At 35.9% G+C, this 22,374-nt stretch overlaps 1 long non-coding RNA gene across 1 annotated transcript; it reads right to left on the reverse strand.

Moving 5' to 3' along the window:
• Positions 1–829: 829 nt before the first annotated feature.
• On the reverse strand, positions 830–15,912 carry LOC111095733. The gene is made up of 4 exons (XR_005357655.1): positions 15,417–15,912; positions 11,155–11,358; positions 2,840–2,921; positions 830–1,087 (listed from the first exon to the last, which is right to left on the reverse strand). It is a non-coding gene; the product is annotated as an uncharacterized LOC111095733 (long non-coding RNA).
• Between the last annotated feature and the right edge of the window lie 6,462 nt (positions 15,913–22,374).

Here is a 22,374-nt window from a genome sequence, read left to right on the forward strand (position 1 = left end):
TCTAAATCTTAGTTTCACCTCAGGTCACCATCTCCTGAGTGGTGGGGTCACGCCCAGCACTGGGCTTCCTGCTCAGTGGGGAGTCTGCTTGGGGGTTCTCTCCCTCTGCCCCTCCCTCTACTCATGCTCGCTCTCTCTCTCAAATAAATAAATAAATCTTAAAAAAATGAAAATGCAGATTAATGTTTTGGTACACTTTTGGAATAATCAAAGATAATGAAAAAGATCAGATGTTAGCCATAATGTACCACAGAACAATTTTGGAGAGCTGAAAGAAATAAATATCTACAAGAGTAATTTCTTTCTATGAATAGGTAGAAAGAATACACAAATTTAGAGAGCATGTGAGTGATGTATTACTTTTATTGCTTTATGCCAAAGTGTATAATTTAATTTCTACCTTTAAAAAAATCAGACCACCTTGTTGCTTTTTACCCTTAACCAGATAGAACTGTGGGTTGTATTTCAGAATTTACATACCTTATTTTTAAAATTTTATTTTAGCAGTTCTGCAAAGCTTTCATAGCTATAATTCTTTTTTTTTTTTCTTTTTCCTCTACAATATTCAGTTGAAAACACACACCCTTCTTTTACCTTGTCTAGAGGTTGTGTTCAGGCAAAAAAGGCCAACCTTCTAGTTAGATTTCCAAGGTGAAAGCACTTAAGGTATCTAAAGTCTTTCTAAAAATCAATAATCAATTCAAGTCAAAATTAGTCTAGGGGCACCTGGGTGGCTCAGTTGGTTAAGCGTCTGCCTTAGGCTCAGGTCATGATCCTGGGATCAAGTCCCATATCCCCCTCCCTCTGCCTGCTCCCCCTGATTGTGCCTGTTCTGTCTCTCTGTGTCTGACAAATAAATAAAATCTTTTTAAAAATTAGTCTGAAAACCATTAGTTTAGTACTGTATTCAAGAAATATTGGAGCTCCTGGGTGGCGCAGTCAGTTCAGTGTCCGACTCTTGCTTTCGGCTCAGATCTGATATCAGGGTCTTGGGACTGAGCCCCATGTCGGCTCCATGCTCACTCAGTGCCTCATCTGCTTGAGTTTCTCTCTCCCTCTTCTTCTGTCCCTCCATACTGCACTCTCTCTGAAATAAATTAATACATCTTAAGACAAGAAAAGAAAAATACTTACCCCCTCCCCATTGTAAGTCCAGCCCAGCTTATTGGTTCATGAGTAAAGGAACAGATAATTATTTTTTCTGCTAAATACCAAATAAAATATTTGACTGGAATTTATAGGTCTAGTATTAGAAAAAGAAGAAAAATATCTTTACACACTACAGCTACATTCAGATTGGTGAAATGATAGGGAAAAGCAAGGGAAATGGTAGTCACGTCTCCTATCAGAAAAGATCTCACAGGTATTGGCTCATGACTGGAATTGCAGATGGACTGTATACACTTTTAAGATTCTCTATTCTTCTCTGTAACTCTTTCTCTATCCCTCCAAGTTAAATATATAGAATGTACCATTGAGATCACTGTTAAGGCATAAGGAATTTGATTCTCTCTATTCCCCTGAATAGTATAAGTATTGGTTGAGGGTACCCTTGAAGGCTATAATTTTCTTGAAATTCCACCCCATACAACAAACTGCAATCAATCTCCCAAGGTTTCAAATAAGGTCCTATTTCCCCTCTTGTCTTTCTGGGGCAGTAGTATTTTGTAAAAGGGCTGGGGGGAAAATATTTGCAACACAGTTAAAACTTGATCCTGAATACTATTTATTATCTCATAAACATTGACGGCTTGTATTTCACCAAATTCCTATGTTGAAACCCTTAAACCCCAGTGTGATGGTATTAGGAAGCAGGTCCTTTGGGAGGTAATCAGGTCAGTAGAATGGATCCCTTGTGAGGGGATTAGTGTTCTTAGAAGAAGAGAGCTTACTTTCTGTCTCCTCTTTGCCATGGAGGACACCAGAAGGCAGCCATATGCAAACCAGAAAACAAATTCTCACTAGACACCATATCTACCAGCACCTTCATCTTGGGCTTCTTAGCCTCCAGAAGTGTGAGAAATGTGTTTGCTGTTTCAATTATACAGCCTATGGTAATTTGTTAATAATGGCCTGATCTAACTAGGACAGTTGCCATATTTGCATTTGATTCAGCAGATTTTAAAATCAAGATATCCTAAGTAAGAAAAATAAATAAATAAATAAACAAACAAATAAATAAATAAATAAAATAAAAATAGATCAGCCCTCTTCACTTCCCCTTCCTGCCCAACCTTAAAGTAAAAAAAAAAAGACAAAAAAGAAATCCTCAATCTAGAATTCAATCCTTTGGCAGTACTGGCATAAAGTTACAACTCTACATGTATAAATTGTGGAGTGTAATATGATCTGCAGAGCCAGAAAACTCAAAGTCAAGTAAATTTGCATCAACGTGAGATGACTAAAAAAAATGCAGTATATTGTATCATGGAATAATATGCCTTTTTAAAAATAGTGAGTTTCTTCTGAATTTATTGACTGGAAGAGGCTTCCATGATTATTTAAATGACAAGAGTAAGTTGTAACGAAATGTATCTATAGATGTTCCTCACCTTATGATGTGATTATGTCCCAATAAACCCAACATATATTGACAACATTGTAAGTCGAAATGTATTTAATACACCTAGCCTATCAAACATCATAGCTTAGTTTAGGCTATTTTAATTGCGCTCAGAACACTTACCTTAGCCTACAGTTGGGCAAAATCATCAAACACAATGACTATTTTATAATTAAGTGTTGAGTATCTCATGTAATTTACTGAACACTGTACTGGAAGTGAAAAATACAATAGCTGTATGGATACAGAATGGGTACAAGTGTATCAGCTGTTCACCTTGAGGATTACGGGGCTGAGGGGAGCTGTAGCTTGCTGTTGTCCCGCCTCATGAGAGAGTATCGTACCACACATTGCTAGCCTGGGAAAAGATAAAAATTAAAAATTCAAAGTATGGTTTCTAATGAACGTGTATTAATTTTGCACCATCATACAACTGAAAAATTATAAATTGAGTCATTGTAAGTCGGGGACTATCTGTACAGTATTATATCTTGATGTAAATCACAAATGAATAAGCAAAGTCTGAAACTTAGATAATTGTATAATCATGAAGACAGATTTGGAAGGGGAACTATTAATCTGGTACCACTTTATAGAAAGGACATAGAAAAGGGAAAGAAGAGGGAAGATGTAGGTTAGATTATAATAAAACAAGTAACTGAGCACCTCAAAATTATACAGCCACACAGGTGATGTATAAAATTGCAAAAATTTAAATAAGCACATGTATGTTTATATACATACATATGCATGCCATGAGGTTTTGGATGGATTAATTTTATTACCTCCAAACATGTAATTTTCAGCTAATTAAAAATTGTACATTTATTTTTAATTAACATAAGACTGTTGATGGGAAGAAAACGTGAGCCATCTTATGTAGTGCAATCTCATTTATTCAATGTATATGATGGAGAATTTATAAGTTCTCTTTAGCAAATTATATTTTTAATTTATGTCTTAAGTAATATAAGTAAAAATAAAATATTACTTCACTAAAATTCAAAAAAATAAGGAAAACCTATGAAAATTGAGAGTAATTCTTTTGGGGACAATAGTGATTCATGGTTAAAAGGAACCAATGTGCCGTTTTTAGTTAAAAACATGGTTCAGGCACAGGCAGTGATATATGGCCCTTCTCTCCTCTAAACATTTTAGTTTTTATGTGCCTGTTAAAGGTGGTTCATCATGGAATGTTAAGTGTAAATCTGTAGTCATTAAATCACATCATCTTAGAGTTCAACTAGTTTTTCTTCTATTTTTTAATTTAAATGATTTTGAACAATTTTCTTAGTTTCCTGAACTACAAATTCTGTATTTTTAAAATCATTTTTTGTAGAAGTCTTCTCAAAGTAACATCGCCGTATCCCTTTTTCCAACTGCAGGGCTGAAAGATTCCCACCTGCCCTTGCTGTCACCACACCTCATTTGAGATCCCTTGTTCCCCAATGCCTGGCTTCCAATATATACAGAAAAATGAACAAGAGAAAGAATTAATAGCACTTGAATCAGACACTGAGATATTACAAGTCTACAGCGGTCTTCTGGGGCTTAACATGTCAAGATACCTTTTAAATTTGCTGATTCAAAGCCCAAACAAAATCCCCTTTCACCAGCAAATGCTTAAGATATCTGCCATCCATCCCCTGCCTGCTCCCAACTTCCCTCAGACCAGCAACGGGTCCAGGCAGGCAGTTTTAAACAAATGACAGAATAATTGAATAAATTATTATAAATTCATCCTTCCCTTCAATTCTTATATAATCTCATAGAATGGGAAAGAAGGTTGAAAGGTGATAAATATTCACGTGTTAGGCTAAGTATTTCCAAGTGGAATGAAAAGTGAAGGTGCATTGTCATACAAGAATTTCACATCCTAGCACTCCCATCCCTGCAGTTAATCTCTGGAATAGTATTTAGTTCAGTATAAAATGATATTCAGCCTTTTTCTTGGTTATTACCCTATTAATATTATTAGTAACACTTAACTCAGTATCCCATTATTCAAAATTGTTTGAGGTAGTAAAGGTCAGATTGTATGTATGGCTCCATACAAGGACTGCAAAGGTTCTGGCTCTGACTAGACTACTCTGGTCTTTCATCTCTTTGGTTGGAAGAGTTTTGTTGAAATCCTTCTTTATAGGATACAAGCATAGCCAATGCACTCTAAATTTAGCAGGGCTAAATCTAGGCCAGGAAAAATTCTAAGAGTATATGATCAAGTTTTTGGATGCTAACTCTGGATAATCAGCATATATCACTAAGTAATTTTGTGAAGAATAAGTTAATATGCATAGAATTTTAAGTATAATGCCCAATACATAGTAAGTGACAAATTATGATGATGATGATGATGATGCTATTGATTTAGTGACAATATTACAGTGACTCTCAAATGTTTTTGGTCTCAGGGACTCTTATACTGTTAGATATTATTGAGGATCCAAAAGGGCTGATGTTTATGTGCATTTTATCTACCAGTACATACTGCATAAGCAATTGAAACAGAAAATTTCAAGATATTTATCCATTTTAAAATCTCAAAAATACTTGATTACATCTTAACATGAATGATATACTTTTTTAATGAAAAATAAGCATCTTTAAAAAATTATTTAGTTAGATGTTAAATTAGCTTTCTTCAGATAGATATTTCAGTAGGATATATACACATACATACATATATAGAAATAGACTTACTATGAGCGATTGGCTCATGGAATTATAAAGACTGAGAATTCCTATGGTCTGCTGTCTGCTGGAACCCCAAGAAAGCCAGTGATATAGTTCCCCTCCAAACCTGGAGGCCTGAGAACCATAGAAGATAATGGTACAAGTCCCAGTCTGAGTCTGAGTCTGAGTCTGAAGGTTCAAGCACCTGAACACCAGTGTCCAATATCCTCAGGCAAGAGAAGACCTATGTCCCAGCTTGTGCAGATCCAAATTGGTCTTTCCTCTGTCTTTTTGATCATTTCAAGCCCTCCGTAGACTGGATGATGACTACCTACATTGGTGACAGTGATCTAATTTACTTAGTCTATTCATTCAGATGCTAATCTCTTACCAAAACATCCTCACAGACACTCCCACTAATAATGTTTTATCAACTGTCTGAACATCCCTTAGCCCAGTCAAATTGACACATAAAATTAACCATCGCAGAAATGAGCTTGCTTTACATATTCTTTTCTTTTTTTTTTTTCTTGGTTGGTTCAGTGCTATTCAATAGATATACAGGGCAAGACACAAATATTAGCCATATGTACAACTTTAAATCTTCCTGTATTTACATTTTAAAAAAAGAACACATGGCATTCATTGTAATATGTTTTATTTTCAATATATCCACATTATTTTCAATTCAACATTTAATTAATATAAAGAATTATTATGATGTTTTACTTTTTTTTTTTTTCAAATACAAAATCTTTAAATCCAGTAGTTGTATTATACTATAGCTCATCTCAGAATTTGTCACAGTGTATGTGCTCAATGGTCATATGAAGATAGCGGCTACACAGCATATGTGCTCCAGGGCCATATGAAGATAGTGGGTACACAGTGTATGGGCTCCATGGCCATGTGAAGATCGTGGGTTCTCAATGTATGGGCTCCAGGGCCACATGAAGATAGTGGATACACAGTCTATGTGTTCCAGGGCCATGTGAAAATGGTATGTGCTCAATGACCTGAACAGCGCAGGCTTGGTTTAGTGAAAGAAAACTATGTTCAGTCTGATGTTAGTATCACAGACCATGTAGCTTCCCAAAATCTTCTTTATACTCATGAGAGAAATGAGAATAAAAAGATAATAATTTATAATTATTATGAAATTTGATCTGAGAGACCTGCAATTGTCTCGGTGAAGGAGGTGGAGGTCTACAGATGGCACTTGGAGCAGCCCTGCTGCACTGAAAAGGTGCATTGATTCCTATGAATTTTGAAGGTGTTAAGTGGGTCCTTCTTCCTACTTCTTTACCCCTATTCAGTGGGGACAGAAATAGACTGACCTCCCAGCTACCATGTGGTTCTCAGGACACCCATCGAAGTGGTTGAGTTGGGAATGAGAGGTTGTACCGATTCTGTGCTAGATCTGCCTAGCTGTCAGGCCAACCTAAGAAATAGAAAACTTTTCCATGAAGCTGCTGCCTTCTTCAGGTTTATATTGGAAATGCTCATGTTTTCTTAACTCTTGCATGGGTGGGGTTTTTTAAAAACTTGCCTGGGTCCTTTGTTTGTTTGTTTTAATCTTAGTCGTCTTTAAGGAGCCTCAACCCTAAAGCATCCCTCATCCCTATTCACAGTCTGCCCTGTAGGTGGGAGAAGACAATGGTCCTCTTTTTTTTTTTTTTTCTGTTATTTTAATTTAAATTTTTTAAATTTTATTTTAATTCCAGTGTAGTTAATGTAGTGTCATATTAGTTTGAGGTGTAGCATACAGTGATTCAATGATTTCATACATTACCCTAATCTCATCATGACAAGTACACTCCTTAATCCCCATCACCTGTTTTACCCATGCCCTGACCACCTCCCCTCTGGTAGCCATCAGTTTGTTCTCTATAGTTAAAAGTCTGTTTTCTTGGTTTCTCTCTCTCTCTCTCTCTCTCTCTCTTTTTTTCCTTTGCTCATATTTTTCCCCCTTAAATTCCACATATAAGTGAAATCATATGGTATTTGTCTTTCTCTGGCTTACTTCACTTAACATTATACTCTCTAGCTCCATCCACAAATGGCAAGAGTTCATGCCTTTTTATGGCTGAATAACATTCCATTGTGCATATGTTATATGTATACCATGTCCTCTTTATCCAACAATGGGCCACTTTCTAGAGTTTCACATTCAATTCAGTGTTCAAAGCTAGTTGTCTCTCTCTCTTCTCTCTCTCTCTCCCTCTCCACTCTACCACACAGGTAAATATTAAACAATTTCTGAGGGCAAAGTAATCCATTCTCTCTATAGTGTCCTCTTTAATTAAACACTATTGTTTTCAGCTAAAGTTTAGGCTCTGAATCCCTCAGCCTTTGGTTTTCACCAATCTCTACTTCTTCAAAGTCAAAGGCACCTTTGTCTTTACTGCTTCTGACCAAAATTTACTTGGCTCTAAATTGTCTCTTTTCATCCTTTGTCTTCCTGTCTCTTGTTCCAGCCCTGCCCCGAAGGCATTGAACACAGAGGTGGTCTAGTTATCATCTAAATAAGAAAAAGGGCGGCAGCCCCAATGGCCCAGTGGTTTGAGGCCACCTTCAGCCCTGGGTGTGATCCTGGAGACCCAGGATCCAGTCCCACGTTGGGCTCCCTGCATGGAGCCTGCTTCTCCCTCTGCCTGTGTCTCTACCTCTCTCTCTCTGTGTCTCTAATGAATAAATAAATAAAATCTTAAAAATATAAAGAAATAAATAAGAAATAGGTTAAAAAGAAAGAAAAAAAAGCTAGTGAAGGAAAATTAGGGAAAAAAGATACACTAACTATGAGGAACACTTGAATTGATATCTCTGGATTTCAGCCTACCACAGAAGTAAAGTTAATACTACATGGTTTCTATTATTTTCTTTTAATGAGTTTAATGATCAAAAGAGTATCATAAGAAAATCCCATAAATAAAAATGAAGAAGTCCTGTTTTAAGGAATCCAACTTTCTTATGTTTGCCAAGTACCATTTTGTAAGGACTAAAGTTAAAAAAAAAAGAGGCTTAAATCTCCCTGATAATAAGGGAAGAAATCCCCCTCCTTCCTTATTCTTAGGTCATTTACTTTAGAAAACTTAAGTACTTTCTCCACTTTTTTGAAATGTATGTAAATCCTTTTGAAAGTGAGATAGAACTTTTGTCAGCACGAGGTCCCAAGAACATTTTTCTCAAGGATGAAGAAGCCATCTCTGAAATGTAACCATCATAGGGGATAGAACTTCTCTCTCTCAATTTCTGTGTGAGTAGGAGCCAACTTCTTCGATGTACACCTGGGCTCCAAGCTGCAGAACCACCTCCTCTCATAAAGATATGAGCCGTTTATTTGGCTCATACATAAAGCCAATTAATTAACACAAATGGCCATGCAATGAAGACTGTGTGTGGTGTAGATGGATGACTGTGGTGTTGTCAAATCCTCTTGAGGACTAACTGCTTATCTTGAGAACATATATGCAAAGGGCTGTACCTGCTTGGCTATATAGAAGCCAGTATACAAAAAGTATTTTTGTATTTTTAATATCTTAGCAGATTGCCTGTTAGGTGCATCACATTCTGGTTTAATGCTTATTCAATAATAATAACATGTTTTTTTTCCTAATTCCCTTGTTAAGAAGATTTCTGGAGCGGGAGAAAATTTTTTAAATTATATTTCCTCTGTATTTTGCCTTAACAATAACAACAACAAAAGAAAGAGAGAGATGGAGAGACAAAAGCTAGACAAAGGCCAACACTGTTATAAATTATAGGTTAATAAACCATGCTATTCGGCGCTATGTGTGTTGCAACTGCCTGGCTGATAAGCAGCACGGATATGAATTGAATCAAGGCCACCTTTCCTGCTGGGCTGTGCTCCATGCACAGAGGTGGCTGTACTGATGTGCCAGGAGAAAGGCAGAAAATAGTCTGAGCTCTCACTGAACGCCTAGAGAATGAGTGAGAATACTAGGAACATTATATCAAAACATGATAATTATAAAACTGAACCGATTCCCAGACAAAATGGGCAAATACTGAACTCTCAAGTGGCATGGCTTTCTTACGTGAAGGCGGTTCCATGAACACAGCTCCTAGCAGAGGATAGTTAGCACATCTTGGGGAGAAGAAGCAAGCTTAGCATTTGAGAAGTTTGTACCAAAGCTAGGTGCTAGAAGAGTGAACTAACATCTGTCAATATTGTGGATAATACGTTATGAACACTTTTCTCAAACAACTAAATTACTAGATAGATGATGACAGATGATAGATGATAGATAGATAGATAGATAGATAGATAGATAGATAGATAGAGTTGTAGGTACTACCATGGAGGTATCACAGCATAGCCTACTTTCAGCCAACTTTCTTTTCTCTTTTTTTTTTTTTTTTCTCAAAGATTTTATTTATTCATGAGAGACACATAGAGAGAGAGGCAGAGACACAGGCAGTGGGGGAAGCAGGCCCCTCTCAGGGAGCCCAGTGAGGGACTTGATCCCCGACCCAGTGATCATGCCCTGAGCTAATGGCAGACGCTCAACCTCTGACCCACCCAGGCGTCCCTCAGCCAATTTTCTAACTGAATCCTGGAGACCAAGAACTATCATTTGATAACACAGAGGATTGTAGGATGGAAGATAAAACTTGGGACTGAAAAAAATGAGAGGTTTAAGCTGGGGCCACAGAGGAATACAACCTATATGCAGAGATGGACAAGAATGTATCCTCACCACGCAAAAGAGTATAGTAAGATTTGTCTGCCTTGAAATGATCACAGATGGGATAAGAAGATAAATTAGAAATTTAAAATCCTAAGTGAGCCCTCCTGTGGGTTTGCAGTCCAAATTCACCCTCATGAGAGCAATTTGTAGAGCCTTCAGATAAGAAGCAGTATCAAATATACATTTTCTCTAGAGGGAATTAAGTTCAAGCCCAGCGTTAAGTAGAGATAAAATTCTAAGGAGAAGAAAGCACTCACAGAAAAATCTTTTTTTTCTTCAAAATGCAGCACAGGAGACCCGAACCTGACCAAAGTCTGAACGCAGCTAGCCAGCCAAGCCCAGGCTAAATAGCCCAAAACATATCCAAATATGAAAATTAATATTCACAGATCCACAAAGATGACAATTAATGTGTGCTCCTGCTATATATCATTTTTCACGGTACTTCAGATCTCATCCTCCTATAATACACATGAAAACAATTTCAAATCTTCAAATACTTGACTATAATGCTAACTCATGCGTACGATCCCATAGAATAGACACACCACATTTGTTTCTCAAACCTTTCCAAATTAATGGGCTTCTATTTTGTTCTCTATTTGGCGAATGGCTCCGTTTTTCACTTTTTTATTTTCACTCTGCATTTTCTTCATTTTTCTGATATAGAATGGAATGTTCCTAAATTATGCCATATTGTCTTTTACTGTATGTCCTTTTAAATTTTCTAATGTGGGATCCCTGGGTGGCGCAGCGGTTTGGCGCCTGCCTTTGGCCCAGGGCGCGATCCTGGAGACCCAGGATGGAATCCCACGTCGGGCTCCTGGTGCGTGGAGCCTGCTTCTCCCTCTGCCTGTGTCTCTGCCTCTCTCTCTCTCTCTGTGACTATCATAAAAAAAAAAAAAAAAAAAAAAAAAAAAAAATAAATTTTCTAATGTCATCTTCCAGGCCTTCGGCAGTTTTGATTCAATTACTCAGTGTTTTTTATTGGGTATTTTTTTTTCATGTTAATTTCTAGGAGTCTGCTTCTTCGCATTGAGGATTTTTCTTCTTTTATAGATGTAACATCTTAATTTTGCAGACACTAATTAGATAGTTTTGAAGTACTCACCACCACTAGTTTACTTGCTACATGGTGAGGATAGATAATAACATAATTTATGTATCTAAGACTTGCCTTTAAAAAGGAAATTCTGTTTTAATCACCTCCTATTCACCCTATCGGCGATGGAAGGCTTCCCATACTGGCAAGGTGAGATTGGCAGCAGTTTTTTAGTTGGGTAAACTCAGAGACTGGAAGAGGAGGACACAGTGCACCGTGCAGGGTTATGTGGGAACCGCACCCAGGAACAGTGTGAACAGCCCGGGTCTCTGGGAGGCAGTCTTCATAGTAACGAGAGGAAAAAGTGGCTGAAATAAAGATATAAAGTAAAACAACAAAAGGGAGATTGTTTAGTTGATTTGTCTTAGCATTTAAAGCAAACAAAAAACAACTAGAACACTTATTGAACTAATATTTAAATCTCTATTCACATGTATGTATTATTTCTGTAAAATATCCATTGTGAACTTGTAATAGTTTTAATTAACTTTAGTGTGTTAATGTGCTTGAAAACATATATCAATGGAACGAGACTGAGATAGAGACATAAATAACATCAACTTTTCTAGGCACATTACTAGTAAGCATGCCCTTAATTAACTTTTACATTTAAAGATTATGGAATGTTTTGCACAGATTTTAAGCAATGCAGATTGTGCACACGTGCACACACACACACACACAAGCACAATCACTCATTGGTTTACTGAACAAGTTAATGCAATATTTAATAAATATTTAATAGGGGCACCTGGGTGGCTCAGCAGTTGAGTGTCTGCCTTTGACTCAGGTTGTGATCCCGGGGTCCAGGATCGAGGCCCACATTGGGCTCCTTCAGGGAGCCTGCTTCTCTCTCTGCCCGTGACTCTGCCTCTGTGTCTCTCATGAATAAATAAAATCTTTAAAAAATATATTTAATAAATAGTTTTTGAGTGATATGCCAGTCCTCAAGAGGAATATAGCCACACTCTGTGTGCTCATGACACAAACAGGATAGACATGAGCATGCAAAAACTTAATAGAACCTTTTGATGAGACTAAACATGAGCCATAGGTTGTGGGTGTATGTGTGTAAGATACAAATGATTGTAGTTAAAATCAGTTATATATAAATATTTTGATATTTAGTTTATAATTGCTAAAACTATATGGGAGATATTAATTTTCAGAAATATATTCTGAGTAATTCAGTTAAGCATATCTTGACCAATGTTTTACTACATAGCATATAATTATGCAAAAACATGTAGTTTAGCTTTGTGGAAATTATTATATATTTTGTTTTGTATGTTTTGCTTAGGAATTTTTTCCCTGCACATTTAAATTATGCCATTTTTTCCCCATGACACTGCATGTATATCTTATTCTTTCTAATAGCTGCATACTGTTTTGCAGTTTAAAGTATTATAATTTATCTAGTCCCTATAAATGTGATGGTTATATCGGCTGCTCCTATTTATATTTTAAAACAAAGTTAAATAAAAGATTATCTGACTCTTTCTGCCTACACGCAGATATTTCTCTAGGACAGATAGTAAAATGTGGGATTATCAGGGTAAGTATAATTTTTTTACTGTCTTTTTTTCCCCTTCAATTTTCAATTTCCTCTGGGATTTTTCTTGTTCCTTCTCTTTTCGGCTACTCTTGCTGGTGAGTGTTTTGTGACATTGTTCTTTAATTCTTTATTCTTTGAATAAAGAATTTGTTTAATTAATTTAGATGGTAGCACATGTGCTTTAAAATGTACATTTTGAAGTTACTTGTCTCAAACAAATTATTCCTTGAAATAGAAGTCCAGCTGTAGAGAGATACAAATGAATGGACTTTGCAAAATGTCAGGCTCTTATTAAAATAGTTGAAAGTATGGGCGGCCAGAATTTACCTTAATTGCAGGTTTGAAATCAGGCCCCAGCTGCTTTCAAGACTCTGATCCATTCAAATCCACCATTCCCCACTGCTAAAATTTAAGACAAGATGTGATGTAGCCTCATGATAAACATTTGGAGGTTGATGGATGAAGGAAGAGGAGTCAATAATGCCTAAATTTTATAATTTTCCATGGTGCTCAAAACAGGCCACCCTCCGGGATATCTTCTAATTCACTCCTTTAAATAAATACCAGGGCCCTTAAACTCAGCAGGAATATTGTATTTCACACAATCTTATGAACTTGGTTTTCTGAGAGCTGCATGGTTTTGTTCATTACCACTGAGAAAGGCCACTGGGGTGTGGTAATAAACAGAGGAAGGCATTTGCCAAATCTAAGTGGCCTCAGATTTATTTCTTGAGCTTCAGAAGCATGATCAGTGAACCACATAAAATGATCTGTGGTTCTTCTTTGGGCCCCACAACGATACCAGCATATAGAAAACAAAGTTCATAGAAAAAAGGAAAGCCTTCTGAATGGTTACTTTGTAGTGATTCTCAATCTTGGCTGAACCTTGAAATCATCCTCCCAAGGATTTCAAAATATCGATTCCCAGGCCTTATTCTAACCATTTGATTCAGAATCCCTGGTGTTAGGTACCAGGTAGCAATACATTTTATACTTATCTGATGACTCTAGTGCACAGCTAGCTTGGGAATCATAGACTATTGGTTTGTGGATAAAGAACCAGCCACCTGCTTGGGAGAGTTAGAAAATCTATATCAAGTAATTATGACTTTTCTCCAAGTGAATAATTTAATACATTTCCCTTTGGAAAAGTGTTGCCTTTATTGGATTTGAGGTATGTATTCGTGCATGTGCTTGTAAACGTGTGTGTGCGCATGTGTACCCTTTGTCTATGCTTTCTTTGGGAGGATAAAATTATAACAGTTTTTGCAATTTTTTTTGTACACTAGGATCCCGAACCCATACCAAGATAAAATACCAAGTTTTTTGAAGATTTAGGTTTTCTAGTTTTGTCCTCAGGAAAATACTTAGGGCCATATATTCCTTCAAAACTTTCTATCTGTAGAACGGGAAGATAAAGGTAGACTGGCTTAGTTCATCTCAAAAATATACAGTAACTCCATCATTAGTGTAATAATTAAAATAGCTCTATAATTATGATAGTGAATGTCATATTGTCTACCGTTCTTTTCTATAACTCGGAGAAACTACTATGTATTTGCATATTTGTAACAGTGGCTTTTTTTCTTAGGCTTATTTTTCATTATATAACACTAGCCAACTTATGCTTTTTAGTACCTCACCAAACTTTCTAGATTGGACATGACACTCCATCCTATATTATTTTGTCATTACTCTTATCAAAGTATGTATTTACATTTTTAAAATTTTATTGCAATTTCAATATTAGATTTAATTCAGAAATGCATACATGTGCATCCACTATCTTAAAAGGAAAAGATTCTTATGGTGTTTCGTTGACTTTAAAACATTTATTTATTAAATATTTATTAATGCAGTTGAAATAATATATGGTTTTACCTCACATCCAAAACCATGTCAGAAATATAGGGAGAATATTGGGAGAATATTGACCTCATCAATAACTGAAGTCAATTGTAAGATGTGAAAAATATCTGGAAAAGGGTTTGTTAGCAGACCTCATATTTTATGGTGAAAGGTTGAAAACCTTCCTCTTATGATGGAGAATGAGATAAGGGAGCACACTATTCCCAGTTCTTTTTAACTCTGTAGGGGCTGGTCCTATTCATTTCATAGAGACAAGAAGAGCAAATTATTTTCATTCTATAATTTTAATATGGAATTCCAAAAAAAAAAGAAATAAAATATTAAATTATTTAGAGAGTAGAAAAAATAAATTCAGAATACATATACAAAAAAAAACCCCAAACAATTCCACTTCAGTACTTCAACAATAGCTAGGAAAAAAAAATAAATCTGAATATAAGTTTGATAAGGCATTTATGGAAATAATTATAAAATGTGATTTAAAATATAAACAAAGATAAATGGAGATAAATCAAAATTATAGATCTCAGCCTTCAAATTTGTCTATAGTGATATCATCAACATGCAATCCTTATAAAAGTTGCAATTGTTTGGAACAACTTGATAATCTGACTAGATTTATATCAAGGAGCAAAGGTCAAAAATATCAAATCCTAAAGAAGTATAAAGATATCAAAAACGTAAAAAATATATCAAAAGCTTTATCAAGATTAATAATGAAGGTAAAGTAATTAAAATACAGTATTGAAGCAGAGATTGAAAACTGAACAACAGTACAGAATCAAGAGGCCATGGAGAAACTGACACATATATTTAAATTTGGTTAGAGTCTGCATTTGGTTATTTATTACTACCTTTAAATCTGCTACAAAATTTAGTGGCTTAAACCAATATCCGCTTTATTTGTTCAAAAATCTGTAGATTGATCTCATTCTACTTCACCTGGTATGAATGAAGTTACAGGAATGACTGGAAGTCAAAATATTCTCACTCATGGCTTGGAGTTGCTATTGTCTGGCAGATGACACCTCAACTGAGACTGTCAGTAGAGAGTCTGGTTTACCTTCTTCTGAGCCTCTCTGCAAAGATACTTGGGTTTCCTTACAGTATGGTGGAGGGAGGAGGAAGAGGTTCCCAAAAGGGGTATTCCTCAGTGAAAATAAGATCTGCAGGTCTCTGAAGGAATCAACCTCAGAATTAAACAGCAGGACATTCCATTCATTTTTTTGTTAGAACAGCTCATAGGACCAGCTAAGATCAAAAGAGAAGGAAAGTAGATATCCCCTTCTTGATGGGGGAGAGGGGGAGTGTGGTTACATCACAGAAGAACACCTCAATATCCTACTGGCTGTTGTACATCACTGGAGAAATAATAAGCTTTTTAATAAATTGTAATAGGACAATTGATGTTCCTTAGGGGGAGAATCAAGATAAAACTTTAGATCCTTGGTTCTAGATCCATAATGAGACATCACAATGAGGGTGATGTCACAGTGATCATAAAAACATAATAGATGTTTTTAAGTCATATGACCTGACAAAAGACAAATAATATAAGCAGAATTACTATAAAAATTAATAAACAAAATACCAAAAGAAAAAAAGAGATTAATAGAAATTCTGTAAAATTAAAGAACAAGTGGCCTACAAATATTTCAAAAGATAGTCAGCTTTACCATCAATTATGGGGATGCCAATCAAAACTATAAAGATGTTCACCTTTGTATGCATGAAATTGAAAGAAAAAAAAAAGCAGAGATATATTTACAAATGTGGTGGGACCTCTATCTCCATTTTTTCCTTGAGTTTTCCTTTTTTTTTTTTTTTCCTCAACTGGAAGGATTTTTTAGGCACCATTTGATTCCACTTAGAGGTCAGAATAAAGGGTATAAAAGGCATACACTGGATTTGATCTTCATTTCAAGGCTGAGTTCTTTTTTTTTTTTTTTTTAAGATTTTATTTATTTGACAGAGAGAGCACACAAGCAGAGGGAGCAGCAGGTAGAGGTAGAAGGAGAAGCAGGCCTCCCCACTGAGCAAGGAGCCTGATACAGGATCCAATCCCAGGACCCTTGAATCATGACCTGAGCTGAAGGCAGACGCTTAACTGACTGAGCCACCCAGGCATCCCTCAAGGTTGAGTTCTAATGATGTTTATAGTTCAAAGGCATTCTGACTTGCATCTTTTCTTAGCTGCTTATTCCAAACATATACAAACTCGAATCACTGGACCTTCTGTATTCTCTTTCCTTTCTTCATCCAAACCAGGCAGTTCTTTTCTGCACTCATCCCTTTCTGGCATCCCTTTCTGAAATGTAACCCATTGAAATCAATGCACATTATGCCACTAACATCCTGTTTTACAAACTCTCCTGCTAGTGCTAGGCCTTTATAGGTATATCACCTATCTTTAAATTATTTTAATCAAAAATTTCCCATTGTGTTACATGGATGTTCATCTTTCCAGCTTGCAACCACTCTTTCCTCATTGCCAATTCCTATAATTACTCACACATACATAATGTGTGATAAACACACATCAGTGACAAAAATTATAAAGAAAAACGGGAAGATAATTAATGAGAAAAAACAGTAGCATTATTATTTTTATGGGAGAAGAAAGATGGTGCTATTAAAAAAAACACACGTTTTCTAAGATATGTGACAAATTGTATCCTAGTTGCTAAGTACACGTATTTTTATCTTATATTGTTCTTTAACAGATGCACTTTCAAACACTTTTTGCATATATGCCACAACTTTTTTTTTGCACTTAAAACATATTAGGTGCCTGGATTAGGTAGAGAAGGCCACTCACATTGCTTAGAGAGAAGGTGACTTTGAAAGAGATTAGTGAGGTCTGGATATATCACGTATAAGGTAACTGTTTGGGAAAGATTTTTACTGGTGAAGAATAGAAAGATAAATATTATTTGCAGAATAGCAAAGCAAATTAAAGAATCATTGGAGAAATTCAGAAAGTTAATGAGCAGTGGGGTCTGAATGTGAATTTACAGATCAATCAAAAAATGGAAAATTCATTTTGCTAGGGAAATATGAAGTCACTTCAAACTTTTAGCTTTTATTTTTGTCAAAATTAATGCTAGCTGATGGTAACATTGAGTGCTAAGTGTAATACAAGGGTAATATATAATATTTATATGATTGTGGTATAATAATTATAGTTGGTGTTTGTCCCAAGGCCCTAATGCAAAGCTCGGAAAAACCTTGGAATTTCCTGAGTGATAGGAGTGTGTCTTGTTACTCCTAAGGTGCTCCTCTCTGAGCACACCTGAGTTTGTTCTAATAAACTCAGAATGGGGTTGGTCACTAGAAAGACTGAGTGATTAAAGGATTGGAACTTTTAGCCTCACCTACAGACTTTAGCCTCACCTACAGAAAAGGGGGCAAGGGCTCCAGATTATGCTTTATAAAAACCACTGAACAAGAGTTGACAAGCTTCTAAGTTGGTAAACATCCACAGTTCCTAGGTGACAGAAGCTCCTGTGTGTGGGACCATCCCGACCTTGCCCTGCACATCTCTTCATTTAGCTGTTCACACATATCCTTTATTATATATTTTCTAAGAACGTGGTTAGAATAAGGCAATATTTCTTGTAGTTCTTTATCAAATTAATTGAACTTGAGGAATCGGGGTAATGGAAGCCTCCAATTTGCAGCCAATTTGTCAGAAGCAGAGGTAACAACCTGGACTTGTGTTTGGCATCTGAAATGAGGGTGATTTTCTGGGATTGAGCATTTAACCCATGGGATCTGAAGCGATCTTTGGGTAGATAGTGTCAGAATTGAATTAAATTTATAGGACTCGGTGAGTCAGTGTCCATTGAATATTGGAGAATTGCTTGATAGTGTAGGAAAACAGACGTATTGTCCTGAACATTGCCATTAACTTATCAAACACACACACCCACACCTCCCACACCACCCATCCACCCACCGCTGCCCCCCCGCCAACACAGATGCACACATATTCATGGACATACTGAACAGCTCTAGAAAACAGTGATGGAGGTTTTATACATATTATTTTGCTTCTGTTGTTCAGGGCATCAAATTCTCCTCTGAAGTATAATACACACACATTTGAAAGAGAAACAGCTTAGGTTTTTAATTACTATTTACTACTTCATTTTGTTTTTGTAAACGGCAGAGTTCTTATAAATAGAGTAAGTGCTTACTGATATGAAATAATTCAATTGTCCATAAAAATAAATCTCTAATATTAGAGTAAACCAATTAAGTGTTGTTATAAGTAGATGCTTCTGAATAAGGGCTGTAACTATGCCACGAGAGAGTGAGAAAAGCTGGGAATATAAATATAAAGCTAAAAATATTTCAAGAGCAGGTTAAGTCAGAAACTCTAAATCTATAATTCATCACATGAAAAAATAATTCTTCTCAGAACAGACTAAAATTTTGTTCTGTCAAAATCAGTTCTTGTATTCAAAGTACAACAGTTGTACTAAAGTGGTGTCAAATAGGTAGCATTCCCTTTATTTCCTTTACGTTGTAAATTTTGAAGATTTGGAGAGCTTACTTGTTTTGATAGATAAAACAAATAGACAAACTTCCAGGCCTACGATGAAAGATAATTTGTTGTCCTTTCTCCATCTCAATCTTACTCATATAAAGCAATTTAAATTATTTTGATTGGTGTAGGTTGATACTAATGAATAGTGGCATTATTTGTGGCACTAAAAGGGCCAAAATTTAAAAAAGAGAAAATCCAACTATTGGTGAGGCCATGGAACAACAAATCTGCCAAGTATACCTGGTAGGAATATGATTTGCAGCAATTACTTTGAAAAACTGCTTGGCATCATCTATTAAAGCTTAGCATACACATTTTTTGAGGTATACTTAGAAACATACCCTTCCTAGATATATACTCGGCATGAATGCATGACTATGCACACTCAACAGCAAATGAATCATTATGGTCTCAAACTGGAAGCAGTCCAAATGTCTATTACAAGCAAGTGGATGAATTAATAATGCCAGATTCACAAAATGGAATAATACACTGGATGAAAGTAAATCACTCGTAGCTCAACAAAAGTACACAGGTGACTTCCCACAACAATACTGAGTTGCGTAGAAGATAGGCAAAGAAAACACATCATATACTACTCCATTTACTATAAGTTCAAAAGAAAGGAAAATAATTCTAGGTTGTTAGCCCTCAGGATAGTAGTTAACTTTGGGAAGGGGAGAGGAGGATTGGAGGCAGAGCAATTGACTTCTATTTCCTGATGTAGATATTAATTACATGGGTGAATCACTTTATGATATTTCATGAAACTGAAATTTATGATGAGTGTGCCCTTCTGTATGTGTGTTATTCTTTGATAAGTAGCTGTTGTTAATGTTGGCACTAGAGAAATCAGCATTGGCCTCCTTCTCTGTTCATTTTGATTCATGCCTTAACTCTAACACTCTCTCATATAACTTAATTATGTCACTGGATATCTAGAGGTATTTTTAAGTTGTTTCCTTAAAATCTTATAAGGAGAACCTATATATCAAGCAGCAGGATGATTGATATGTGGGGCTGGTCTTCAAAATTATAGAGACATTGATTTAAATATTCTACAACTTATCAGCTATGTCGCCTTGGTGGACACAGTATTTTCATTAGATTATGAATGAATGATTTAATTAATTTAGCCACTTCCATAAAAAACAACTGCTTTAGACAAAAATAATGAAAAGATGCATATAAATACAGACCATCTCTTAGGAAATTCACAATTTGGAAGGGAAACTTAAATAAAGGTATTATTGTGTGGTAAAATAATCTGCAGGGTAGTTTGGAAGAACAGAATGCATTTTGTAGGGTAATAAAGAAACTATTGGGATGAAATGCTAACAAAGAAGAAGCACATGCTAGCCCAAAAAGACACCAATGAAGGAAGTGAGGACAGAGAACTCTGAAGTTGGGATTACCGGAGTAAAAAGAAAGGCCTAGGGAACAAGGGAGGGGCTGTTAAGTGATGTGGGGCAGGACAGTGAATACCTGTATGTCTGCCTAATTCTGCTCAAGCAGTTATAACAGAAAGTTCCATACACTGGGTGGCCTGAATGACAGACATCCATTTCTTATAGTTCTGGAGGCTGGCAAGTCCCAGATCAGGTGCAGGCAAGGTGGATTTCATCCTGAGGCCACCGCTGTCAGCTGGTAGGGGACCACTTCTCACTCTGTGCTCATATGACCTCTCTGTGCAAGTGTGGGGAGAGAGAGAGTGTGAGTGTGTGAGTGTGTGTGTGTATGAGAAAGACAGAGACAAGAGAGTGAGTGAGCTCTGGTGTCCCTTTTAAAAAAGGACACTAATACTATTGGATCTGGAACCCTTCCTTATGACCTCATTTAAACTTAATTACCTTCTAATATGCTCTATCTCCAACTACAGAAACATCGGGGGTTAGTTCAGCATATGAATTTGGGGGGAGGAGAGACAAAATTTAGTCCATAGAAATGTAAAACTTTACTTTTTTAAAAAAAAATTAAATTTACATGAAATGTACAAATGCCATAGAATGAAGGTCATAAATATTTAATGGTTTCTTTCTTTCTTTCTTTCTTTCTTTCTTTCTTTCTTTCTTTCTTCTTTCTTTCTTTCTCTCTCTCTCTCTCTCTCTCTCTTTCTTTCTCTCCAACTTGCTAGTTACTAGGAAGGAGAAATAGATGTCATGTACGTGACAGTAACTTTAATATTTTCAACATGTCATGTCTTCCTAAATTGATCTATAAATTATATGTATTTTTAATTAAGAATTCCAAAGACAAATTTTAAGATAGTACATTTAGAAAATCTTTAATGACAGCCGATAAAATTTTGAAACAGGAGAGTAATGAAAGAGCTTATTCTTCCATACATCAAAATGTACTATAAAATTATAATAATTAAAACTGAGATTTTCACGAAGAGATTAGTAAAACAAAATGAGGCAATATAAGTTGAACCATGTCTATGAAATAATGTTAGATCTCAATCTCACAGTATACAAGAGTACATTTCAAATGAATTAAATAACCAAAAGTGTATGTATGTATATATCTTCCTTAATATACATCTATCCACACACTCAACTAGGGATATGTATGTGCACACATATGCTTGTGTGTGTGTATAACTTCAAAATATCTTAGGGTGAGGAATATCATCCTAGACAAACATTTTTTAAAGTGAAAATGCAAACGAGATTTTGGTTTAAAATCATGACAAAAGTTGAATGGAAATAGAAACACAACAACTTCTCAAGGCCAAGCAAATGAGAGGGGGAATAAAAGTCATAAAAAGAAAAAAAAAAGATAAGCCAATGGGATAAAGGTCTAGCAACATATATATCTCTAAGTATTCAAATACCTATAAGCAATGATACAAATTGACAAGAAAAATGATGAAACCCCAAGTTATCTTTTCCCATGACTAAACTTTAAGTTGGCTTCCACCTAACATGATGGAGCAGTTACTATTTCAACTACTAATAGACTCACTCTGTTCCCAGTGGGAGATTACGTACTGCTGCACCACGTACTGCATTCCAGTTGCATAGTGATGTTATCTGTAGCCATGGCTTTTCCTCTGGTCCTCTAGATAGACCAGGTGCTGCTTTTCATTATCCTTCAAACTTTGAGCTAAATGAGAAAATAATCATCCTGAGTGTAACAGATAGACAATTTTGGGCCAAGAAACCCAGTGTGATTAGGTGGTTATGAATAGTTGTCAAGAAAAGAATTTCTGGAATCAAATAGCCTGCTCAGAAAGCCCAGCTTCATCATTTACTGGTGGTATAACTACATGCGTGTTATTTCACACCTCCATGCCTTGTTTCCTCATTTGTAAGAGAGTCTGTAAGAGCTAACTTTTTCTCTGGG

Source organism: Canis lupus, chromosome 4 (assembly GCF_011100685.1).
Source record: "Canis lupus familiaris isolate Mischka breed German Shepherd chromosome 4, alternate assembly UU_Cfam_GSD_1.0, whole genome shotgun sequence".
Taxonomy (NCBI): Eukaryota; Metazoa; Chordata; class Mammalia; order Carnivora; family Canidae; genus Canis; species Canis lupus.